Below are 27,251 nucleotides of genomic sequence, written 5' to 3'. Positions count from 1 at the left end.
CCACCGTCTCTATAGTCAGTGATTTGCAGCCTGCCATGCGCTTCTCTCATTCCTTATCTTCACCTCTGTATTTGCTCGCGGCCTGTTGCACGGGTGACATTTCCGGCGCTGATGCAATACTCCAGCTCTCACTCCACTGATTCAGGCGGAACTGATATGCGTTTTCAGTTTTCAATCAAGAAGTAATGCATATTTATATTAATCATTCTCATGACATTTATAAGCGCCGAACCCTAACCACTAGACCCCCAGATTTGCAGCTTTACAGCCCGGCTTATCCATGCTTTCTGTGCCCTTTATTTTCATTTCAAACCTCTTTCAACAGAGACACTTTTCTCCGACAAAATGACACGTTTCTCTAGAACACAACCGACTTCTTCAGCCAATGACAACAGCGATTGCTGTTAGCTGGAGCAGCATTCATTGTCTCACAGTCCCGGATTGTCATTGGATCATTAAACAACAAAAAAAGACAGATATCGCCAACTCTCCTGTTACCCGGCGAGTTCCAACAGATAAGGCGATAAGCAAGTGCAATACGGCTGTGAGACACTGCATTCAGCTAATATTCAACAACAAGAAGGAGCAACGCAGCTTTTCCTGTTACTTAAATGTGAAAGTTGCGGTAAAGTTTCTGCCCGGTTTCGAACCGGGGACCTTTCGCGTGTAAGGCGAACGTGATAACCACTACACTACAGAAACTCCACTGATAAGTTCATCTGACCACAATGCAGTTCCGCAATAGCATTTTTGGGTCTTTGTTTTGAAGAAATGGAATTCGGCTGTTCTCATTAGGAATGCTGGAGACAGACTGATCAACAATGTCATCATCAAATGGTACAGCAGGTTGGATGGTCATTAGATCATCTCTTCTGTGCCAGCTTCTTTTTTAAAGAGGAACCAATTCGTCTCAATATAATTCTCTCTCTCCATAAGACTAATTTTTCTCTATTTCAAGTAACTGTCTAATTCACTTTTGAAGAAGGAGTTTCTGCAGAATCCATGCACAGTTTCCCTTAATTAACAAAGTTTTCCCGACCAAGTAACATGAAGATTTGGACTTGGGTTTCTTCCAGTCCCTCGAGGGGTGGATCCGAATCCCAGCGCTGCCACAGTTTAAGTCACATTGCCACTTTGGGGAACTTTAGGAATTCCCTTTCAGAGAATAAGAGGAGATTCTAGATTACTATAGGGCGGGTTGTGAACTTTATTTTGTTTGGAAAAACGCGGAGAGTCAACACAAATATAAATTGTTGTGGGGGGAAGGCAGGTGTGTGGAATTGGTTGAGTTGTTCTTCCAGAGATCCAGCACAGGCACGACGGGCCGAGTGACTTATTTTGCAGCCATTTCTGATTGGACAAGAACACATTTGAGCTCGAAAGCTGTTGTTAGTCGTGGCTGAATGTTTAAGGTGATGGATTTCAAATCCATTGGTCCCTCCCGCTGTAGGTTTGAATCCTGCTGACTACAGTTCTCATTCCTCATTTTAACCAGGTGTCACCAACCTCATCCCTGCGGCTCCTGTGAAACTGACAAGGCGACACGCGGCAGAAATTCATCACTGAAAGTAACTGACACACATCAAATTCTGCCGCTTTCATGTCGCATCTTTTAATTTCCTGTTCTCCCTCTCAGACATTTCCAGGTCTATCAAATGTCATCCATCTGGAACTTCAGCCTCCACCTCGTTTTACTGAATATGGTCGATTTTCCGTTAGCTTAAGTTAACAGGTGACTCCATAGCTCAGTGGTTACCGTACTTGTCTTGTAAGTCAGGGGGCGCGAGTTCAATCCTTTCTGGAACCTATGGGTAACCTTCAGCTGAGATGGCAAAATTATGTGGAAAGCTGAGAGACTGCAGAACAATATAGAAGAAGCAATTTAATAAGTTAAAATACTGTGGATGCTGGAAATCTGTATTAACAACAGAAAACGCTGGAAAAATTCACCATCTGACAGCATCTGTGGAGAGAGAAACAGAGTCAATGTCTCGAGTCCTTGTGACTCTTCAGAGCGAAAGAGAAGCAGAAATGTGATGCAGTTTATACTGTTATACGAGGGGTTGGCTGGAGCAGGTGGGAAGGTCAGCGTTAGGTGGGGGCTCAGGAAGGGTTGACAAAGGAGTCAGGGACACAAGACAAAGGGAGTGTTAATGACAGCGGTAAGGGCGAAAAAAGATACTGATTGTGGCATAAAGGCAAGAAAGCAGAATGTGTGAATAGCAGAACAAGGATCAGCACTTTGTGAAAGAACAACATAGAACAACTGACAGTTGGCTCTTTAGGGGCCTTCCTCCTTACTTTCCAAGGGCCAAAACACTCCTTTCAGGTGAAGCAGCGCTTCACTTGCACCCCCTTCAATTTGGTCCACTGCATTCGCTGCTCCCAATGCGGTCTCCTCTCCATTGGAGAGACCGAACGCAGACTGGGTGACCACTTTGTGGAACAACTTCGGTCTGTCTGCAAGTATGACCCAGACCTTCCTGTCGTTTACCATTTCAACACCCCACCCTAATCTCATGCCCTTCACTGGTATTATCATCGAAATAGAACAGAAGCAAAGGAGCAGGAATAGGTCATTGGGAAAATCGAACCAACTCCGCCAGTTAATCAGATTATCCTGCACTTTGTAACATACAGAAATCATCTCCACTGCTAACTTCATTATTTCAATGTTTCACTATTTCAGTGTTTCAAATGATGTGTTTTTTTTCCTGTGGTGACTGTGCGTGTTTGCTCAATGAAATGTTGGTAAAAGGTATCGACTGAGGAAAATGAGGAGATGATTGATCAGAATAGACATTTGTTTTCTGAAAATTCGATTTGAAATCAACTATTTTAAAAATTTGAATAATTGTAAAAGAATTCAGAGTCCAACCCTCAATGAGTCAGGGAATCTTTGTTAATTTTCACACACTGAACATGGACACGGCAGCAGCTCCTGCACCTCTTTCAATATTGTTTCTCTTAACTCAGAGTTTCCAAAAGGGAATTGGACAAGGACTTGAAAGGGAGAAAAAAATCATAGTTTTGGAAAGAGACAAAGAAATTGAGATTAACTCAAAAGCTCTTTGTGGAAAACTGACATCGATACTATGGGCCTCTTGTAGAGCTGTGCCTTTTGAGGATGACATTATTGGATCAGTCTGTCTCCCAACATTCCCAAAGAGAGCAGCCGAGTTCCATTTCTTCAAAATAAAGACTCAAAGTGTTGCTGCATGACGTGACCACTTAACATTTTAGTGAGGCCTATTGAGCTTTTCTCCTCTCCCTTGTTTCTGCAGGGCAGTGGTTATCATGTTTAGCTAACATGTGAAAAGTTGCCGTGTTCGAAACTGACCAGAACCATCATCAGAATTTGCAGATTGAAGTTTGTTGAAGAAAGCAGGATATGGTCATGTGTCCTGGTCACTGTTTATCCTTCAACCAAGATTATAAGCTCTGCGCATTGTAAAGTCCCTGGCTTTGGGTGTTTGTTGAGCAGAGATTGGCAGCCGTGTTCCCCGCATGAAAACAATGACTCTCCTTCAGTAAGTACTTCAATAAAAGCAAAATACTGGAAATCTGAAATAAAAACGTTAAATGCAGGTAGAACTCAGCAGGTCTGACAGTGTCTGTGGAAAGCGAAACCTGCTGAGTTTCTCCAGTATTTTCTGTTTTAATTTCAAAAAGTGCTTAATTGGCTTGAAAGTGGTTTCAGACATCCACTGGTCAGGAAAAGCGCTGTATAAATGCAAGTCTGTCTTTCCTTAACTATCTTTAAATCCCAGTCCTCTGGTTATTGACCCCCGTCAGTGGAAACAGTTTCTCCCTATCTGCTCCATCAAGCCGCCCGTCCCCACTGCCCCCACCCACGTCATTTTGAACAGCTCCATGAAATCTCCACTTAAACGTCTTTGCTCTAAACAGAACAATCCCGGTCTCTATAATCTCTCCACAAAACTGAATTTCCTCATCCCTGGACATGATGCGCCTTGCATTGAGGGATTGAGGTGAGATTTTGGAAAGTATTGTCAGTTAGCAGGTGGGAAAATGTAGAAGGAACGAAAACAGAAAACCCAGTCTCCAGCTTTGTGAATCTTTAGAAGCTCTTTGGGAACCGGAATCAGAGGAGAATGAAGGGTGAACTGTCCGACTGACCAGAGACAGTCAAGGCACCTTTCCCTTCTTTAAGTCGCTGGAACATTGACTCTGATGTTATCAATGAAATTAACTGATCTGAGACATTGAAAGGATTTTCGTTACTGTACATCAGGAATTCAAACCTAATATCGGCTTCAGGACAATCAGTATACTTGGTAACAGTCAAGGCACCGAAAGGCTCGAAGGGAGACAGCTCCGGTTGTAGGAGAGCTGGTTCCCGGTGACAGGGATGTGTCTGCAGTGGGTGGGATCAGACTGTTTCCATGTATCCACAATGAATGTCCCAACCTTTATTTTGGAAGAGTAAAACTGATAGAGAACAATTGTCATTCCGTTCGCAGCAATCTGAAGCTTTAACTCGCTGACACGCTGGTTAGAGGCTCCATCGGTCTCTGTGGCGCAGTTGGTCAGCGCGTTCGGCTGTTAATCGAAAGGTTGGTGGTTCGCGACCACGCACGGGTGAAATTTCCTCTTTTTTTCAGCATTCATTGTCACTCAGTTCCCGGTTCATTGGCTACTTGAGCTGAATGTCAAGACCCCGGAAATGTTGCCGGCTCCACTATTATCCAGTGAGCTCCAAAGTAAGCGGCTTTTTTTCGAATATTCATTTCAAATATAATGAGAAAACATTTAGACCTACCATGCACTGATATCCAACACACTGGAAATTTATGAAGTTATTGGATTCAAACAAACCCATGAATTATTCCCTCTTCCTCAGCTCCACGGTGAGTGAGACAGGGAAAAGCAGCAAAGCAGCAATATTCCGGCCCCACACTCTCCAATCACCCGCTGCCAGCAGAAAGCGGCGACTGCAGCTTCAATCAGCGGGTTACTGCCCATCCCTGGGATGCAAGATACTCCAACCTGGACCAAACCTCCCAATACACCGAGCACAGACTCAGGAAAACGCTGGTACATTATATCCCAGTCACAAAACCTCGGAACGGCATTTACAGAATACCCGAGTGAGTGAGTCACAAATAAAAGTCACCCAAACTTTCTAAATCGTTTCACTGTCAAATTCCTTCATTTTATTGAAAAGCTGACTGTTGTGAATCTGAAAATGAGCACCGTGGGATTTGTGTTACCGAGTGACTTGTTTTCCACTGATTGTCCTTCAGATTTGCAATTCAAATTGTGTTGGATATTGAAGCGGATCTGTTTTCAAAATGAGGTCACAAAGCGGCTAAATATTGAATCCAGGAACAAATCCTGAGGAAAATGGATCACAATGTTTGGAAGGAGGTGCATCTGAGAAGCGGAAGCTGTGAATGATGTTATTGATGATTGAGTGGAAAGCATTGGGGCCTTGGTCAATCATTGTGTCCGGGTGGTGAAAACGATGCTGTTAAAATCCACTGGGATTTCCCCAGGAAAGTTCCAATCTTACCGACTGTGCTTCTTATTATTGCTGATTTCAACCAGGTGTCCACAGAACTCTCGGATCAATGGAAGAAAAAACATCCAAAAATTCTCCTGATTTTTGGACTCTAAGGGAATGAAGGGCGATCGGGATCGGGTGGGAAATTGGTGTTGAGGTTGGGGATCCGCCATGATCTTATAAAATGACGGAGGAGGCTTGTGGGGCCTTATGACGTATTGTTGCTGCTTTGATTCTGTTCTATGTGAGTAGCAATGCTAGGCAAGGCGATGGGCAGTAATAATGAAGCTTGGTTTCAAATACCACTTCCACTGCTGCTGACATTGTCCTATTGGTCGGAAAAGTGGCAGCTCACAGTTAAATCAGGTGTGTGTGGTGTTTCACTTTAACAGTAATACTGAGAGACAATAAAATATAAATGGCTGTGGAGAAAAGGCGGGGTTGTTGAATTAGCTGTGCAACTTGTGCAGGACAGATATTCGCCTCCAGCTGTTTCTGCCCGTCCAGGTCAATTAGCTGCTTGATGCAAACGCAGTCAGATGGTGCGCACGTAAAACAGAACGTGATCGGTTTACAGATAGCAGCTTACAGAGACCCCAGGATCTTCCTGATTCGCCCAAGTACTGATTGCAGGAATGTGCACAGTGCCGATTATCCACAATCACACTTCCCTTCCAGTCTTGTCTCCGTTGTTCAGCTTTGAAAATGCTCACATTTTCACGTTGGATTTCACTGTGAAGAAAGCAGAGCTGTGATAAACTTATATTGTTCAGCAGATGTACTGCAAGAAGTTACATAACAGGCAGATGATAACAGTGCTCTTTGGACGCGGTGAGCTCCAGTGAAGGATTGGCACCATTAATGTGTCGTTCAATTAGTCTCCTGACAAATTTCATGCTGGAAATGACAAGAAATCTCGCTGAATTTGCTATGTGTTTTGGTTTCAAATGAGCCGAATACAAGGTAAGAAAGTACATCTCGCTCGAGTGGGTTATAAAATGGAAGAATGACCCGTGCTGTTGGGAAACATAAAATTATAGAAAGTTGCAGCACAGAAAGAGGCCATTCGGCCGGGCGTGCTGCTGTCAAAGAGCAGTAGTGATTGGTTGATCCATCAGGGGTGATATTTATGTCAGAGCAAACAGTAGGCAGCAAAATTTGCCCTTCTCCCACCCATATTTTTCCTGGCGCCACCATCTCTGTGGTCAGTGATTTGCACCCTGCCCTTCTCTTCTCCTTCTTTCACTCCACTTCTGTCTCTGTTCTCGACTTGTCCAAATATGACATTTCCAACTCTGCGGTGAAACTTCAACTATCACCCCACTGATTCTGGTGGAGTTGTTAAATCGTTTCCATCAATAAGTAATTAATACTCATTTTAACAAGATAAAAAAATCTACATTCCCTGATTGGGAATCGAACCCAGGCTAATGCTGATAAAGTGCCGAATCCTGACCATCGGGGAAGCTATCATCTCAATTTCTCTGTTCCTTTCACCCACTCTAACCTGTCTCTCTCTGAACTTGCTGCACACGGTTCTCTCAGGTTCAACCCTGACATTGTCATCAAACCTGCTGACAAGGGTGGTGCTGTTGTTGCCTGGCGCACTGATCTCTACCTCGCAGAGGCTGAGCGTCAACTCGTAGACACTTCCTCCTACCTGCCCCTGGACCATGACACCACCACTGAACATCAAGCCATTGTTTCCAGGACTGTCACTGACCTCATCTCCTCTGGAGACGTTCCTTCCACAGCTTCCAACCTCATAGTCTCCCAACCTCGGACGGCCCGCTTATACCTCCTGCCCAAAATCCACAAACAGGACTGTCCCGGCAGACCGATCGTGTCAGCCAGTTCCTGCCCCATGGAACTCATTTCTTGCTATCTTGACTCCATTCTCTCTCCCCTTGTCCAGTCCCTTCCCACCTACATCCGTGATTCCTCTGACACCCTACATCATATCATCAATTTCTAGTTCCCTGGCCCCAACCGCCTCCTCTTCACCATGGACGTCCAATCCCTCTACACCTCCATCCCCCACTGGGATGCTCTGAGGGCTCTCCGCTTCTTCCTTGAACAGAGGCCCGAAAAATGCCCATCCACCACTACTCTCCTCCGTCTGGCTGAACTTGTTCTCACACTGAGCCATTTCTCCTTAAACTCCTCTCACTTCCTCCAAATAAAAGGTGTGGCTATGGGTACCCGCATGGGTACCGGCTATGCTTGTCTCTTTATGGGGTATGTGGAACATTCCTTGTTCCAGTCCTACTCCGGCCCCCTCCCACAGCTCTTTCTCCGGTACATCGATGATTGCTTCGGTGCTGCTTCATGCTCTCGTCTGGACTTGGAAAAATTTGTTAATTTTGCTTCCAATATCCAACCCTCCATCATTTTCACATGGTTCATTCCTGACACTTCCCTTCCCTTCCTTGACCAATTCCCTGTCTCAATTTCTGATGATAGACTGTCCACCAATATCCATTACAAGCCTACCGACTCTCACAGCTACCTCGACTACAGCTCCTCACACCCCACTTCCTGTAAGGACTCCATCCCATTCTCTCAGTTCCTTCGCCTCCGTCGCATCTGTTCTGATGATGCCACATTCAAAAACAGTTCCTCTGACATGTCTTCCTTCTTCCTTAATCGAGGATTTCCACCCACAGTGGTTGACAGGGCCCTCAACCGTGTCCGGCCCATCTCCCACGCATTCCTTCTCACACCTTCTTCTCCCTCCCAGAAAAATGATAGGGTCCCCCTTGTCCTCACTTATCACCCCACCAGCTTCCGCATTCAAAGGATCATCCTCGACCATTTCCACCAACTCCAGCACGATGCCACCACCAAACACATCTTCCCTTCACCACCATCCGCACCCGCCCCCCCACCACACCCCACCCCCGGCGGCATTCTGCAGGGATCATTCCCTCCGTGACACCCTGGTCCACCCCTCCATCACCCCCGACACCTCAACCCCCTCCCACGGCAACTTCGCATGCAACCGCAGAAGGTGCAACACCTGCCACTTTACGTCCCTTCTCCTCACCGTCCAAGGGCCAAAATACTCCTTTCAAGTGAAGCAGCATTTCACTTGCAGTTCCCTCAATTTAGTCTACTGCATTTGATGCTCCCAATGCGGTTTCCTCTACATTGGAGAGACCAAACGCAGACTGGGTGACCGCTTTGCGGAACACCTTCGGTCTGTCCGCGAGCATGACCCAGACCTCCCTGTCACTTGCCATTTCAACACACCACCCTGCCCTCATGTCCACATGTCCGTCCTTGGCCTGCGGCACTGTTCCAATGAAGCTCAACGCAAACTGGAGGAACAGCACCTCATCTTCCGACTCGGCACTTTACAGCCTTCCGGACTGAATATTGAGTTCAAAAACTTTAGATCATGAACTCTCTCCTCCATCTCCACCCCCTTTCCGATCCCCCTTTTTTCCCAACAATTTATATATGTTTTTCTTTTCCCACCTATTTCCATTATTTTGAAATGTATTTCCATCCATTGTTTTATCTCTACTTTTTAGCCTATTTCGATCCCTTCACCCCACCCCACCCCCACTAGGGCTATCTCCACCTTGCTCGTCCTGATTTCTACCCTTAATGTCACCTATTAGCACATTTCTTAGCTAATATCACCACCGTCAACATCTCTTTGTCCTTTTGTCTATGACATTTCTACTTTGCGTCCGCCTATCACTGCCCCTCTATCCAGCTCAACCTGCCCCACCCCCCACTACCAGCATATATTTCACCGCATTTCTCCATTTCCTTAGTTCTGAAGAAGAGTCACACGGACTCGAAACGTCAACTGTGCTCCTCTCCGCAGATCCTGTCAGGCCTGCTGGATTTTTCCAGGTATTTTTGTTTTTGTTTCAGATTTCCAGCATCCGCAGTATTTTGCTTTTATCTGAGAGATAGAAATCAATACGTTTCAGTGAGTGAGACGCTGTCTCAGATAGAGATATGACTGACATTAAGTGATTGTGGTGACAAACGTGCCCCTCTTAGCAAAGAAATGTTTGGTATGACATGAATTTCTAAAGAAGAGCACACAACAGAATATACTATCAATGAATATTTACGTTATTTGACGATCTGTAGTTCCAGTTTGAATAAGAGAAAATAAAATAAAATGAAACATTCTGGTGAGGATAAATCTTTTATCTTTGTGGAATGACGCAGCATGATTTCTTTTCAAACCGACACACAGAACAGGTGATGTCTCATATGTAATACTGTTGGCTGTAATGAAACTGAATATTAGGAGCTGCGCGGAACAAACAGTGAAAGCCTGTAGTTTTAGGCCAAAGTCAGAGGCCCATTTCTAACTCAACGTTCACCTTATAGAGACATAGAATAGTGTAGTAAAACCAGAGACAGAGCCTAGTGTGGTAATTACTGAGACAGGGCCTAGTGCAATTTAAGCAGAAGCATTACTAGAGAGAAAATCTAATGTTACTTAAGCAAAGACGTGACCAAGTGCACGAATAACAGGGGTGGGGACGAGTGCTATATTAACATAGACAAGATCTACTGCTGTAATAGCGGAGATGGGTTGAGTGCAATAGTTACCGATACAGGGCCTGACTCAACATCAAGTGAAATAGGGCAATTATTTCAGGCACAGGGCACAAAGTAATTGCTTCCCAGAGAGAGTCTAAGTCGTAATAACTGAGACTGCCACCAGTGTAAGAGAGACAGACATGATCTTGTGGAGTAAAAACAGGGAAAGGGAGAGTGGAATAGAAGCAGAGACAGAGGTACAAAGACAAAGACAGGATCCATTTTAATTAAAAAGACAGACAAGCTCGAGTGTAATACAGACTGATACAGAGTCTAGTGTAAATTGTTCTGAAATACGGTCTAGAGGAATATAAGTGCAGACATGACTGAGTGTGTTATAAGCAGCGCCGCGACCTAGTGAAACATAAGTGAGACAGTGCCGAGTGCAGTAATAATTGAGACAGGATCTTGTGTAATACGAACCAGCCTAGTGTAGCAATAACACTGACCGGATCCAGTTTAAGAAAACTGATACACGGTCTAGTGCAGCTTCACATAATTCAGGGCTCTTTTTAAGATCAACTGACGCAGTGTCTGGTGAATTAAATACCGGCAAAGGTACGAGATCAATAAAAACGGAGACATGCACCAGTACAGCAATAAGAGAGTAATGGTTTAGGACAATAACAACAGAAACAGGGAATTGTGTGATATGAATGGAGGAATGTATTCGTGCAGCATCACCTGAGTCAGGGTCCAGTTTGATAGACACGTTGCAGGTTCTACTGGAGTACTAGCTGAGACAGAGTCTTGTGAAATGCAAATAAAAACATGTTCTAGTTTTCTATAACCACAGACAAGCTCTAGTGCAGTGCCAACTGGGGCATGGCTCATTGTAACTTTAGCCGAGACCTGCTTCAGTGCAGTCATGACTGAGATAGTGCCAACTGTATTGTGGCCCTAGTCCAGTATATTAACAACTGAGATTGAACCAATTACAGAAAGAACTGAGAGATGACCTTCTCTAATATGATCAGAGACATGTCCTAGTGCAATAGAAACAGAAACGTCGTCTAAGTTAATATGAAACTCTTTCGAGTTATCAAAAGTCACAGATTGCAACTCTTTTCGAGTACAATCACAGTTCTTGGTTTCCGGGAGTGGGACATGAACCCACAACCCTCTGATTCAAAGGCGAGGGTGCTATGAACTGAGCCACAGCTGACACCTCCCTAAGTTAATATGAACAGAGACAGTGCCAAATGCAGTAATAATTGAGACCGCGTCTGCTTCATGTGATGTGAGCAATCACGGTTCCACTGCCACCCACTGGTCAATCTTTGCTACTGCAGGTGTTCTGAAAATGTCGATTCCATTTACAATGGTTAAAATCAGAAATAATAGAAAACGCAGTCGGCAGGATTTGAACCTGCGCGGGGTAACCCCAATGGATTTCAAGTCCATCGCCTTAACCACTCGGCCACGACTACAGATGTTGGCAGTAAGCCTGTATTATTTATATGAAGTCATAGAATGGTTACAGCAGACAAAGAGGACCTTCTGCCCGCCCTGTCTCTGTCACAACCTAGCCGAGCATGCACGCGCGTTATTTCCTATGTGAAAATTCAGGGAGATCAATGTTGTTTCCTCCTGGAGCCTCAGCTTGTTCTGAATTTCAAACTGTGGAAGGTAATCGACCTACAAAATCCACAAGGTTGTAATGCATTCCTCTCAATCATCAATAACATAATTCACATCTTCCACTTCTTTGCTGCACCTCCTTCCAAACATTGCAAACTCCACTTGCATCGTTCATCCTGTTACTTTTCTCTTTGAATTTTTAATATGAAGTTGCACAACCAATGTTAATCAAGGTTGTGTTGGTGAATATTTGTTCCTCCGCTCGGGGAACTGAACCGCATTGACACACACAGAGGAACACACACCGACACAAAGAACGAGACTGACAGAGGCCGAAGGAGAGACAAACACCCAGAAAGCAAGGATGTCACCAACTTGGCCAATTATTGTTCCATTTCAGACTGCAAATGTAGTGAATATTTGCAGATGAACTGAAGTCAGAAACACGGGGGTGTTTGGGTAGTATTCTTTTTCATTTGACCGATAATTTATTCTGCAGACAGTTTGTGTCACTCAGGAATTAGAAGAAGGGGAATTGGCAGGATTGGAACCACGTGGAAAAACGCCTCAACCACTCGGCAAGGACAACTGGGTAAAGGCTGCATGTTGTTTGTTTAAAATAATAGAATGAATACAGGGAGTTCCAGTGAAAGAAGGTCTTCCAGTCCGTGCCATTGCCCCACCTTTTCCCAGTCACCCTGGGATTTACACTGTCTCTCCTCATTCTTCCAACTGAAATACAACACTGCACAGCTCAGCTGCTCCTTCACCGCACAGAGAATCTTTTGGAAGCGTCTCTTATAACAAAGCACCAGAAAGTTTGACAGCGGTGGGAGTAAAGCCCAAATCACCAGAGAGATCGGAACCTGAACCAGAGGCTAAGCACACTCGGCCTCACTACCACATTCAGATTAGACACAAACATTGTCTTCACCAACATTGACACTGAATTACAATATAAAAAATAATGTTCAGGAATTGGCCATTCGGCCCCTCCAGCATTCTCAGTTACTTAATAAGATCATCTGAAAACATCAATCATCCTCCGCTTTGTAACATCCAGAAGTTTAGTTGCTGAGCAGTCTCCACTCAAAATAAAGAGAGAAATGTCCTGTTAACTGCTTTTTTTTTGCTGATATGAAGCCGGAAAACTAACATGGATAATGATTGGGTGGTGAAAATGACAAACTGAACCACATTGACACACACAGAAAATCACAAATATGCACCTTGTTAAGATTTGAAATTGTGAATATTTTCACACTGTCTTTCAATGTGCAGAAAGTGGAGCTGTGATCAGCTTATAGCTCAGAAGATGTACAGCAAGAATGTACATAACAGGCTGATGCTCACTGTGCCTGTTTGGACTCGGTGAGCTGCATCTAACGATTGAGACCATTTAATTGTCATTCAACGAGTCCGGTTCCAAATTCTGTGCTGGAAATGATAAGTAAACTCGCTAGATTTGCCTATTGTCTTGTATTCGAAGCATCACATGGAAGATAAGAAAGTTCATTTTAACCGTGGTGTTAGGAAACATAAAATGACAGAAAGTTACAGCAACGAAAGAGGCCATTCGGCCCTGTATGCTGCTTCCAAAGAGCAGTGTGATTGGTTGATCTGAATATTCAAAGATTTTCGTCATTTAGGAAGAATGGGCAAAAAGGAAAACGAGGTGGGGTCGCGCTGTTAATAAGGAACGAGATCGGTACATTAGTGAGAGAGGATCTCAGATTGAAGGATCAAGATGTGGAATTAGTTTGGGTGGAGCTAAGAAACAACAAGAGGCAGCAAATATTGGTGGGAGTTGTTTATAGGCCACCAAACTGTAGTGGTAATGTTGGGCATGGGATAAATCAGGAAATTAGAGATGCATGTGACATGGATAATACAGGAATAACATTATGCCTCGCACCACCAGCTCTATAGTCAGTGCTTTGTAACCTACCACAGTCCTTCTCTTTTATTTTCACTCCCTCACTCCGACTCTGGGTTTATTCCCGAGTTTTGCCCTTGTGACATTTCCAGCTCTGATGTGAAACTTACACTCTTACTCCATCATTTCTAGCAGAGCTTTACAGTGTTATTTACAACCAGCAAATCAATCACATTGATTTGATCAGCTCGCCCAGGAGGAATAAGTTTCAAATCCCTAACCAGGAATCGAACGCAGGCTGTACTGATAAAATTACTGCATTCTAACCACTAACACAGCAGTTTGACACATTGAGGCTGCTTGTGGCATTTTCCCTTTCCAGATCCCTTTTTCCAGGGACAAGTTTCTTTGACCAAATGGTCTATGTCGTTTGAACACAAGTGACGTCTTCAGCCAATGAGAAGAGCCATTGCTGTTAGCTGGAACATGAAATCGATACTTTCCTCCTTTAAGACAGTTCTTAAAGCCTCCCCCTTTGACAGAGCTTTTAGTCATCTGACCGAATATGAGGCTCAACGTCATACTATGTTATACAATGCTCCTGGGGAACGCCTTGTGACGTTTCATGAGGTAAAAGGAGCTTTATAAATATAAGTTGTTGTTGTACTCCATACATAGAAAAAGACAGACTCCTGTTGTCTCTTTCATCCTGATATTTTTCACTGTAACATTGTAATGTGAAGTTGCACCACGAATGTGAATACAGTTTGTGCTCGTAAAAATGTGTTCACCTCCTCGGGGAACTAAACCACATTGACCCACACACAAGAACAAACAGAGATATACACCGAGAGTGACATGGGCTTAAGGAGAGGCAAATGCCAGGATGAAATCATGTCACCAAATTGGCTCTTTTTTTTTTCATTTCCGACTGGAGATTTGCAGAAGGCTGACAATGAATGGACATAAGAAATCACGGATGTGTTTGGATCTCTTTTCCTCGATTCAAACGATAATCAGTTCTGTCTGCGTGCAGTCAAAGTCAGAAATAACAGGAAACGTAGTCAGCAGGATTCGAACCTGCGCAGGGTAACCCCAATGGATTTCTAATCCATCGCCTTAACCACTCGGCCACGACTACAGAGATTGCTCCTATACCATTATTAGTTGTATGAAATCATAAAGGTTACAGCAGAGAAAGCAGTTTTTCTGCCCGTCTTGTCATGGCCATTACCTGGCCTTTTCCCCGGAACCCCGAAATTTATCCTGTCTCTCCTCATTCTTCCCACCAAATTGGGAATGAAAGACTGAGAAGGATCACATAAGCTTAGAAAGCTCACAGCAACCGTTGTTTTCATTGGCTGACAAAGTCGTTTATCTTGAACCTAAACAGGCAGTTTTGTGGTGAAAGAGATCTGAACTGAAAAACAATAGGCAAAAGCAGCGTAGATAAGCCAAATCGAAAATTATTGGTGCAGCTTCCCTGGTGGTCTCATGGTTAGGATGTGGTGCTCTTAGCGCTGCGGCCCGCATTTGATTCCCGGTCAGGGAATGTCAATTTGTTGGAACGAGTGTTGGTTATTCATTGATTGGAAACGTTTAAAACTCCACCAGAATCAGGGGAGTGTGGTTTTAAGTTTTTCCTCAGAGCTGGAAAACAGCACACTTAGTTCAAGTGGGGTAAGGGAATGAAGGAAGAGGAGAGGAGAAGGGCTGGGTGCAAAGCACTGACTATAGAAATGTTGGTGTGAGGCAAAATATGGGTGGGAGAAGTACGAAATTTGCTGCCTACTGTTTGCACTGACACAAATATCTTTCTTGAAGGATCAACCAATCACTACTGCTCTTTGAAACCAGCACGCCCGGCCGAATGGCCTCTTTCTGTGCTGTAACTTTCTATAATTTTATATTTCCCAACAGCACGGGTCATTCTGCCATTTTATAACCCACTCGAGCGAGATGCGCTTTCCTACCTTGTATTCGGCTCTTTTGAAACCTAAACACGGAGCAAATTCAGCGAGTTTTCTTGTCAGTTCCAGCACGAGATTTGAGACTAATTGAGCGACACGTTAATGGTGCCAATCCTTCACTGGAGCTCACCGCGTCCAAAGAGCACTGCTCCCATCAGCCTGTTATGTAACTTCTTGCAGTACATCTGTTGAACAATATAAGCCGATCACAGCTCAGCTTTCTTCACATTGAAACCCAGTGTGACAATCAGTTTCAAAGCTGAACAACTGGGAGGAGAGAGACTGTGGATAATCGGCACTGTGCATATTCCTGTAATCAGTATCTGGGAGAACCAGGAAAATGAGATCCAGGTGTCTCTTTACCCACGAGTTTTACCCATTCCCACGAACTGACTGTCTCTGCAGCTAATTAACCTGGGGTTTGGACGGGTAGAGGGAGCTGGAGGCGAGGCAGGGACAGAAGCAGAATGAGATGCGACATGAAAGTGTTTTAAATTTGATGTGTGTCAGTTGCTTTCAGTGATCAATGACAGTCTTGTAAGTTTCAGAGGAGCCGCAGTGATTAGTCGGTGTTTTTTTTCTTTCAAGCAGCAAGATTTTAAAAGTAAAAACATAAAAGACTGAACCTTTCTATATATATCCTACAACAACAACAGCTTATATTTATAAAGCGCCTTTTACCTAATGAAACGTCATAAGACGTTCCCCAGGAGCATTATATATCAAAGTGTGACACCGAGACACATATTCGGTCAGATGTCTAAAAACTTGGTCACCTCAATGTTAATTTCATGTTCCAGATCACAGAAACCGTTGTTTTCATTGGCTGAAGAAATCGTTTATCTTGAACCTAAACAGGCAGCTTTGTGGTGAAAGAGATCTGAACTGAAAAACTATAGGCAAAAGCAGCGCAGATAAGCCAAATCTAAAACTGCTGGTGCAGCTTCCATGGTGATCTGGAGGTGTCAGCTGTGGCTCAGTTCATAGCACCCTCGCCTTTGAATCAAAGTGGTTGTGGGTTCATGTCCCACTCCCAGAAAACCAAGAACTGTGATTGTACTCGAAAGAAGTTGCAATCTGTGACTGTTGGTAACTCGAAAGAGTTTCCTTGGTGGTCTGGTGGTCAGGATTCGGTGCTTTCACTGCCGCGGCTCGGGTTCAATTCCCAGTTAGGGAATGTTGAGTTATTGAATTTGTGGGAACGAGTGTTGATTTTTCATTGATTGGAAACGTTTAAAAGCTCCACCAGAATCAGAGAAGTGAGAGGTTAAGTTTCGCCTCAGAGCTGGAAAACATCACACTTGGTTCAAGTGAAGTGAGGGAATGAAAGAAGAGGAAAAGTTGCAAAGCACTGGCAGAAGAAATGTTGGAGTGAGGCAAAATATGGGTGGGAGAAGAACGAATTTCGCTGCCTACTGTTTGCACCGGCACAAATATCACTCCTGATGGATCAAACAATCACTACTGCTCTTTGAAACCAGCACACCCGGCCGAATGGCCTCTTTCTGTGCTGTAACTTTCTATAATTTTATAGCAAAAACACGGGTCATTCTGCCATTTTATAACCCACTCGAGTGAGATATACTTTCTTACCTTGTATTCGGCTCTTTTGAAACCAAAACAAGGAACAAATTCAGCGAATTTTCTTGTCATTTCCAGCATGAGATTTGTCACGAGACTAACTGAGCGACACATTAATGGTGCCAATCCTTCACTGGAGCTCACCACGTCCAAAGAGCACTGTTATCATCAGCCTGTCATGTATCTTCTTGCAGTACATCTGCTGAACAATATAAAGCTTATCACAGCTCTGCTTTCTTCACATTGAAACCCAGTGTGAAAATCAATTACAAAGCTGAACAACTGGGAGGGGAGAGTGACTGTGGATAATCGGCACTAGGCACATTCCTGTAATCAGTATCTGGGAGAACCAGGAAGATGAGATCCAGGTGTCTCTTTACCAACGAATTTTACCCATTCCCACGAACTGGCTGTGTCTGCATCAAGCACCTAATTAACCTGGGGGCTGGACGGATAGAGGAAGCTGGAGGCCAAACAGGGACAGAAGCAGAAAGAGATGCGATGTGAAAGTGTTTTGAATTAGATGTGTGTCAGTTGCTTTCAGTGATGAATGACAGCCTTGTAAGTTTCACAGGAGCCGCAGTAATTAGTTGTTTTTTTTTATTTCAAGCAGCAAGATTTTAAAAGTAAAAAGATAAAAAACTGAAACTTTCTATATATAGCCTACAACAACAGCGCCTTTTACCGAATGAAACGTCATAAGACATTCCCCAGGAGCATTATATATCACAGTGTGACACTGAGACACATATTCGGTCAGATGTCTAAAAGCTCGGTCAAAGGGGGAGGCTTTAAGAACTGTCTTAAATGAGAAAAGTACCGATTTCATGTTCCAGCCATCAGCAATGGTTCTTCTCATTGGGGAAAAGTCACTTGTGTTCAACCCAAACAGACCAATTGGTCGGAGAAAGTTGTCTCTGGTGAAAGAGATCGGGAATGAAAAAGAAAATGTCATAAGTTGCCTCCATAATCCAAATGTCAAGCCTTGTTGGTAGTTTCCCTGATGTCCAGTGACTGGGAATCGGCGATTCCATTGGACCAACAGCGTATAGGGTGGAGGGTTTTGGAAATTGAAAGTTATACATGAGCAGCTTGTGGGGCTATTTCACCTCACTGTCAATTTCATGTTCCAGATCACAGCAACCATTGTTTTCATTGGCTGAAGAAGTCGTTTATCTTGAACTTAAACAGGCAGTTTTGTGGTGAAGGAGATCTGAACTGAAAAACAACAGGCAAATGCAGCGCAGATAAGCGAAATCAAAAACTGTTGGTGCAGATTCCCTGGTGGTCTAGTGGTCAGGATTCGGCGCTCTCACTGCCGCGACCCTGGTTCAATTCCCGGTCAGGGAATGTCGAGTTATTGAATTTGTTGGAATGAATGTTGATTTTTCATTGATTGGAAACGTTTAAAAGCTCCACCAGAATCAGAGAAGTGAGAGGTTAAGTTTCGCCTCAGAGCTGGAAAACATCACACTTGGTTCAAGTGGAGTGAGGGAATGAAGGAAGAGGAAAAGTTGCAAAGCACTGACTATAGAAATGTTGGTGTGAGGCAAAATATGAGTGGGAGAAGTACGAATTTTGCTGCCTACTGTTTGCACCGGCACAAATATCACTCCTGATGGATCAAACAATCACTACTGCTCTTTGAAAGCAGCACGCCCGGCCGAATGGCCTCTTTCTGTGCTGTAACTTTCTATAATTTTATAGCAACAGCACGGGTCATTCTGCCATTTTATAACCCACTCGAGCGAGATGTACTTTCTTACCTTGTATTCGGCTCTTTTGAAACCAAAACACGGACCAAATTCAACGAGTTTTCTTGTCATTTCCAGCACGAGATTTGTCACGAGACTAATTGGGCGATACATTAATGGTGCCAATCCTTCACTGGTGCTCACCACGTCCAAAGAGCACTGTTATCATCGGCCTGTCATGTATCTTCTTGCAGTACATCTGTTGAACAATATAAGCTTATCACAGCTTTGCTTTCTTCACATTGAAACCCAGTGTGAAAATCAATTAAAAAGCTGAACAACTTGGAGGGTAGTGACTGTGGGTACTTGTGGCTCAGTTCATAGCACCCTCGCCTTTGAATCAGAGGGTTGTGGGTTCATGTCCCACTCCTGGAAAACCAAGAACTGTGATTGTACTCGAAAGAAGTTGCAATCTGTGACTGTTGGTAACTCGAAAGAGTTTCCTGTAATCAGTATCTGGGAGAATCAGGAAGATGAGATCCAGTTGTCTCTCTACCCACGAGTTTTACCCATTCCCACGAATTCACTGTGTCTGCATGAAGCACCTAATTGACCTGGGAGCTGGACGGGCAGAGGGAGCTGGGGGCGAGACAGAAGCAGAAAGAGATGCGACATGAACGTACTTTGAATTTCAGTGGTGAATGTCTGTCTTGGAAGTTTCACAGGAGCCGCAGTGATCAGTTGGTGTTTTATTTAAGCAGCAAGATTTCAAATTAAAAAGATAAAAGCAAATTATCTTGAATGATGGAAATCTGAAACAAAAGCAGGATATGCTGGAAAAACTCAGCAGCTGGAGCAAGGGTCAATGTTTCCAGACAGTACGACTTTTATTCAGATTTTTAAAGTATTAGAGCACCAGCGTGGGGCTTGAACCCATGACCCAGAAATTAACATTCTCATGCTCTGCCAAGTAAGCTAGTGAGGAACATGAAAAATTGTTTTGTATCTCAATATACATGGTTAAACCTGCTGCTTTCTACCTGATACCTCAGCTTGACCGGAATTTTAAAGTGTGGAACGTAATCGGCCGACAAAAGCCCCAAAGTTGCAATGCATTCCCTTCAATCATCAATCACATCATTCACATCTTCCACTTCTTAGCTGCACCTCCTTCCAAATACTGTGATCCATTTTCCTCAGGATTTTCTCCTGGATTTAATATTTACCTGCTTCGTGTCCTCATTTTGAAATCAGAATCGCTTCAATATCCAACACAATTTGAATTGCAAACCTGACGGGCAAACAATGGAAAACAAGTCACTCAGTAACACAAATCCCATGGTGCTCATTTTCAGATTCACAACAGTCAGCTTTTCAATAAAATGAAGGAATTTTACAGTGAAAAGTTTAGAAAGTTGGTGTGACTTTTATTTGTGACTCAGTCACTCGGGTATTCTGTAGATGCTGTTCGGAGGTTTAGTGACCGGGATTTAATCTACCTGCGTTTTCCTGAGCCTGTGCTCGGTGTATTGGGAGGTTTGGCCCTGGTTGGAGTATCTTGCATTCCAGGGATGGGCAGTAACCCGCTGATTGAAGCTGCAGTCGCCGCTTTCTGCTGGCAGCGGGTGATTGGAGAGTGTGGAGCCGGAACACTGCTGCTTTTCTGCTTTTCTCTGTCTCACTCACTGTGGAGTTGAGGAAGAGAGAATAATTGAGGGGTTCGTTTGATTCCAATAATTTCATGAATTTCTGATGGGTTAGATGAAGGTACAGAGTGGGTCCAAATCTTTTCTCATTGTATTTGACAGAAAACGTAATTTTAAAAAGAAGCTGTTTTTGTGGGAGCTCACTGGACAACAAAAGACCTGCCACCGTTTGGGGATATCTTGCAGCCCAAGTACCCAATGACAACCTGGAAATGGGTGACAATGATTGGTGATGAGGGGGAAAAACAATAAAAATCTTCACCCCCTGGGTGGTCTTGAATGACCAACCTTTCAGTTAACAGACAAACACACTGACCAATTGCGCCACAGACACTTACACAAACCTAACTGACAAGGTATCCAAACCAGGGTGTCAGTGAGTCTAATGTTCAGATTTCCACTACCCAGATAGCTATCACGCTCTGTCAGTTTTACTCTTCTAAAATAAAGGGTGGGACATTCATTCCAGATATATGGAAACAGTCTGATCCCACCCACTGCAGACACATCCATGTCACCGGGAACCAGCTCTCCTACAACCGGTGCCATCTCCCTTTGAGCCTTTCATTGTCTTATCTGTTACCAAGTATTCTGATAGTCCCGAAGCCGATATTAGGTTTGAATTCCTGATGTGCAGTAACGAGAATCCTTTCAATGTCTCAAATCAGTTAATTTCACTGATAACATTAGAGTCACTGTTCCAGCGTCTTAAAGAAAGGAAAGGTGCCTTGACTGTCTCTGGTCAGTCGGGCAGGTCACCCTTCATTCGCATTGGATTCCATTCCTCAAAGGGGATTTTCATTTCCTTCTTGAGTTCCCTTACTACATCTGGCAGCATTTTTGGATTGAGAGGCATTATTAACATTTCAGATGCAGTGCAGTTCTGATGAAAGGTTACGGACCTGAAATGAAAACCATGCCTCTCTCTCCACAGTCACTACCAGAGCTGTTGAGAATTCCAGCATTTTCTATTTTTATTTCAGATAACCAGCATCTGCAGTAATTTGCTTTACTTTACCTGATCAGTGAAACATATAAGATCCTCAGGGTACTTGACAGGGCGGTTTTGGAGAGGATGTTACCTCTTGTGAGATAATCTAGAACTCGGAATCGCTGTTTAAAAACAAGGGGTCACCCATTTAAAATGGAGATGAGGCGATTTTTTTTCTCTCACAGGGTCGTGAAACTTTGGAACTCTGTTCCTGAAAAGGCTGTGGAAGCAAAGTCTTTGAATATTTTTAAGGCAGAGGTCGATATATCCTTGGGAAGCAAGAGGGTGATAGGTTATCAGTGATAGGTGGGATACAGATTTCAGGTGACTATCAGGTCAGCCATGATCTTATTAAATGGCGGAGTAGGCTTGAGGGGCCGAATGGCCTACTCCTGTTCCTTTTTCTTATGTAGTGCTAAGAATGTGGAACCCATTACCAGTCAATTTCGAGATCCATGTCTGAGCTGAAAATGTGTAGGTAAACCCACACTGTAAACAGATTGTTCACCAGTTAAAATTGGAAAGGGATTCACTCTCAACCCTTTTACTGACACAGCAACACAGTCTTGCTGGTGGGAGACCATTCAGATACTTCACGTGTGCAAAGTGCTTTATTCAGTTTGCCCACACGTTAACACTCCAACTTTAAAAGTTCAAAAGATTTGATCCACAATCAGAGCAGAGATCTGTTCTCTTAAATGTTCCATGTATCGGGGGAAATGTTACCAGCTCACCCCATCTGCTGAGACTACACTGAGTTCAGATCTAACTGTCGGGGTTTGTTCTGCATCCAGGTGAGAATTGCGGTGGACCCCTTAGCAATTTGGCCGCTGTTTCATTGATTCAACAATTTTATGTCTTGCCCCTATGGCACCCATCGTATTCTGATTACAGGACAGCGGTTTCTGTTCTACAACGTGATATTTCAATGGCGGAGCGGCCACCCAGCATTCGCTGCGGGGCAGAATGTGCCCTCTCTTCACAACAGCAGCGCCTACGCATGCGCAGTGCTGAGTGTGGTGGGGCATGCGCATTGCGGTCGGATCCATTAGCATGCGCAGTGCTGGTCTGTGACTGAAGCTGCTCAGAGCGGGTGAGAGAATGTCGAGTGGAGCAAACTAACAGAGTTAGTGGGTGTGTGAGGAGGAATGGAGCCAGCGGAGTGGGCAGGGAGGCTTCATAAAGACACAGCGCAGGCCGCAGACCTCAAATAACAAGGTACCGGTCTTGTATTTGCAGAGAACGGGCCGAAAAAGTCTGGATTTCTCCCTTCGCCAGGCCCGGGGTAACGGCCGCCATCTTTATAGGGGGCAATGTGCAGCAGAGCGCATGCGCGGTCATCCTGGTCCAGGTAGCAGGAGGAGAGAGTGTTATGCATTTCTATCCCGGACCGACAGGGATGGATTTTGGAAACTCCTTTTACAGGGGGTTAGAAGGGGAGGATTTACACACAGCAAACTCAAACCAAGAGAAACGTTTGTTCTTTCTGAATTTCAATCCTGGATTGACCGTGATGGATTTTTTGAATTCCATTTACAGGATGTTAGAAGAGGAGGAACTCAAGGGATACTTGAGGGAGATGAGAAACTGAAACCAAACATCATGACAAAATCTGAAAGTCTCTTGATTCACCAGGACCTGAATAGCACCAGCCTTTGAATGTAAGCATTGAGGTCATTTTCAGTTACTGGGTAAAAAATCTCTTCCTCACATTGTGGATCTTACCTAAAATCTTAAATCTCTGTCCCTTAATCCTTTCATAATCAGCCAATGGGAACAGCTTTAATTTAACTACCTTTCATAATCCTGTACACCTCTATCAAATCTCCCCTCAAGCTCCTTTACTCCGAGGAGAACAACCTCAGTTTCTTGAATTTAATCTTACAATTAAAATCCCTCATCCCTCGACCCATTCTGATAAATCTCCTCTGCCCCCTCTCAAGGACCCTCACATCATAATTTGTGGTGATCACTGGTTTGCACAGACCCAGATGTTCTGTGTCTGTGACATCATCACACATCGACAATTACACTGTGACATCATCACACATCAACAATTACACGGTGACATCACCCCGCTCCCCAGGTATTTCCTCAACTGGGAGATTTTTCACTGACTCCAGTGCTTCTGATATCTTTCTAGCTACAGGCTGCAACAGGAGAGTTTAAGTTTGAAAATGGTGATATTCTTTCAGAGGTGAGTATTTTTCACCATCCATCTACAATTTAGAGCTTTTAGTGCTGTAATGTTTTCTGTGAGAGGTTCCAAGTCTCTGGGACTGGTGTGGCTCCTTTACTGAGGATTTGAATCCATGTCCATCCATTGCTCTGTTTCACCTCTGCCCTCCCTGATCACCTCTCTACCATTGTCCACCTTCCTCTGTCTCTAATAATGGATCTATTTGAATTATGTTTAGTATTTTATTGTTACTTCTGCTGACTGTGTCTCAATGAGGTTTCCTCCGCTGCCCATCCCCTGACCATGTGCTGCTGGTTTCCCAGCTTTATCTTCCCACAGTATCTTTCATAGTCAGGAACTGTTTTTCCTGCGCTATAGTCCATTTCTATTCCACTTCTGAGCTTATGTTGATCACCAAATTCTGCAGCAATTTTACTCCCTGTAAATCATTCTGCGAACCCTGAAATGTTTACTCTGTTTCCCTCTCCACAGATACCAGCAAATATTGCCAATTCCCAGTTGCCTGTGGAGAAGATGATGTTTGACCTTCTTGAACCGCTGCAGTCCGTGTGGTGAAGGTGCTCCCACGATGCTGTTAGGTAAGGAGTTACAGGTTATTCACCCAGTGATGATGAAGGAACAGTGATATATGTCCAAATCAACAAGAACAATTTGTATTTATAAAACACTTTTAATGTAAGACAATGTTCCAAGGCATTTCACAGAAATGTTACAAAGCAAGGTTTGACACTGAGCCACATGAGGAGATATTAGGGCAGGTGATCAAGCGTTTGGTCAAAGAAGTGGGTTTTACAGAGTAAATTAAAGGAGGAAAATGAGGTAGAGAATGGGAGAGGTTTAGGGAGTGAATTCCAGAGCTTGGAGCCTTGGAAAGTGACAGAATGGGCACGAATGTGGAACAATAGAAATCAGGAACACTCAGTATGCCAAATTAGAGGAGCGCAGATATTTCCGAGGGTTGTTATGTTGGAGGAGCTTCCAGCAACAGGGAGCAGCCATACAGGAATTTGAAAATAAGGGGTGGAGTCGGGCGATGTTACTGAGGTGGAAATAGGTGGTCTTGGTGATGATGTGGATATGTGGTTGGAAGCTCATCTTGGGGTGAAATATTTCACCATGGTTGTGAACAGTCTGGTTCAGTCCCAGACAGTTGTCAGGGAGAGGGATAGATTCGGTGTCTAGGGAGTGACATTTGTAGTGGGGACTGAAGACAATGGCTTCAATCTTCCCAATATTTAAATGGAGGAAATTTCTGTACATCCAGTACAGGATGTCAGACAAGTCAGGACAGTGTGTGACTTGGAGGGGAACTTGGAGGTGATGGTGTTCACATCCACCTGCTACCCTGGTCCTTCTCCGGGGTAGAGGTTGAAGGTTTGGGAGATTCTGTCAAAGTTCTGGTTTATTTGTAGGTCTATGAAAAGCCCTCTCCTCACCCCCTGCTTCTCCCACTCCTCTCTCTGACTTTCTCTCTCTCTCCTTTTCTCCTTCTGTCACATAGAATTCTCCAGCCCAGCGGGTTGTGGATGCTCCATCATTGAATATATTTCAGGCTGAGATGGAGAGATTTTTGGTCTCTCAGGGAGTCGAGGGACATGGGGAGTGGGTGGGAAATTGCAGATGAAGCCCAAGATCAGCCACGATCGTATTGAATGGTGGAGCAGGCTCGACGGGGTGTTAGGTCTTCTCTTGTTCCTATTACTTCAGTTCTTATGGAGACCAGAGTCTTATGTAGGCCCAGACCGGGTGGCAGGTTCCCTTCCCTGAAGGACATTAGTGAACCAGTTGGGTTTTTATGACGATCCAGCAGTTTTCATGGTCACTTCTTCCTAGTGCCGGCCCCACAAATTCCCAGATTCATTCAGCTCAATTTCACAACCTGCCTTTGTGTTTTTGTGGGTTCTCTCTCACTCCCTTTTTTCTGTTTTAAATCAATTCCACAGGGTATTAGAAGGGGAGGATTTGCAGTCGGGAAACTGAAACTAAACATCAGCTCAGGATCTGACGGAGCCGTCCAATTTATCGTAACCTGAATATCATCAGATTTTGAACATGGAAGGAAAAAGCACCGTTCACAGTGGGGAGAAACTGTACACGTGTTCTGTGTGTGGACGAGGCTTCAATCAATCATCTGACCTAATGGGACATAAATGCAGTCACAATGGAGAGAAACCGTGGAAATGTGGGAACTGTGGGAAGGGATTCAAATACCCATCTGACCTGGAAAAGCATCAGCGCAGTCACACTGGGGAGAGGCCATTCACCTGCTCCACATGTGGTAAAGGATTCACTCAGTCATCCAACCTGCGGAAACACCAGCGAGTTCACACCGATGAGAGGCCTTTTAAATGCCCAGACTGTGGGAAGTGCTATAAAAGTTCCGGGGAACTCATGTTCCATCAACGTGTTCACACTGATGAGAGGATGTTCAGGTGCTCTCACTGTGAGACTGTGTTCAAGACATCATCTGATCTCACTGTACACCTGAGAATTCACACTGGAGAGAGGCCGTTCACCTGCTCCCAGTGTGGGAATGGATTCACTCAGTTACCCCATCTGCTGACACACAAGCATGTTCTCACTGAGGAGAGACTTTTCAAATGCCCAGGTTGTGGGAAGTGCTATAAAAGTTCCAGGGAACTAATGTGCCATCAACGTGTTCACACTGACGAGAGACCATTCAGGTGCTCACTGTGGGACTGGGTTCAAAACATCATCTCAGCTCACTGTACACCAGCGAATTCACACTGGGGAGAAGCCATTCACCTGCTCTGAGTGTGGGATGGGATTCACTCAGTCATCCCACCTGCAGACACACCAGCGACTTCACACTGGGGAGAGACCTTTTAAATGCCCAGACTGTGGGAAGTGCTATAAAAGTTCTGGGAACCTGATATACCATCAACATGTTCACACTGACGAGAGACCATTCAGGTGCTCTCACTGCGGGACTGGATTCAAGACATCATTTGAGCTCACCGTTCACCAATGGATTCACACTGGGGAGAGGCTGTTCATCTGCTCTAATTGTGGGAATCGATTCACTACCTCATCCCACCTGCTGAGACACCAGCGAGTTCACAAGTAACTGTAGCCATTGGATTTTGTTGTTAATCACATCCAGACTGAACCATGTTCTTCGGGGCCCATTTCTGCTGATGTTCATCGACTCCTAATATTCTGGATGAAGTTAAATAAATCAGCTTTTTGTTAAATACAGTGTGTGTTGAATCTGTTAAACATCTCTGTCAGTTCCATTTGAAGGGCTCTCCCTCTCCCTTCTCTCCTCCATCTTCACCTCCAACAACAAGTGTGAGGAGCTCATGGAGTTTCTTTGTCACTAAGATTGAGACAATCCGATCAGCTGCCTCTGCTGCTTCCCTCCCTTCCACTAGCCCACCGGGACAAACTGTCTCTAAAGTTCCCCAATGTCCGAACCCACATCTTTCTCCAGTTTCTCTCCCATCTCCCCTCATGTCCTCCCAGTGCTCATCTTGTCCATGAGACCCACCTCCTGCTCCATCGACCCTATTCCTATGACAATGTTGAT

The 27,251-nt window shown here is 44.4% G+C and overlaps 4 non-coding genes across 4 annotated transcripts; 1 reads left to right on the top strand and 3 right to left on the bottom strand.

Moving 5' to 3' along the window:
* Positions 1–629: 629 nt before the first annotated feature.
* Positions 630–702, bottom strand: trnav-uac (transfer RNA valine (anticodon UAC)). Its single transcript has one exon. It is a non-coding gene; the product is annotated as a tRNA-Val (tRNA).
* Positions 703–11,450: 10,748 nt separating this feature from the next.
* trnas-uga (transfer RNA serine (anticodon UGA)) lies at positions 11,451–11,532 on the bottom strand. Its single transcript has one exon. It is a non-coding gene; the product is annotated as a tRNA-Ser (tRNA).
* Positions 11,533–14,618: 3,086 nt separating this feature from the next.
* On the bottom strand, positions 14,619–14,700 carry trnas-aga (transfer RNA serine (anticodon AGA)). Its single transcript has one exon. It is a non-coding gene; the product is annotated as a tRNA-Ser (tRNA).
* A 3,688-nt stretch (positions 14,701–18,388) lies between these two features.
* Positions 18,389–18,460, top strand: trnae-cuc (transfer RNA glutamic acid (anticodon CUC)). The gene has a single exon. It is a non-coding gene; the product is annotated as a tRNA-Glu (tRNA).
* Positions 18,461–27,251: the final 8,791 nt, after the last annotated feature.

The sequence above is a fragment of the Cetorhinus maximus genome, chromosome 23, assembly GCF_964194155.1.
Source record: "Cetorhinus maximus chromosome 23, sCetMax3.hap1.1, whole genome shotgun sequence".
NCBI classification, from domain to species: domain Eukaryota; kingdom Metazoa; phylum Chordata; class Chondrichthyes; order Lamniformes; family Cetorhinidae; genus Cetorhinus; species Cetorhinus maximus.
The sequence above is the reverse complement of the archived record's forward strand: the minus strand, read 5'-3'. Positions and strand labels throughout refer to the sequence as shown.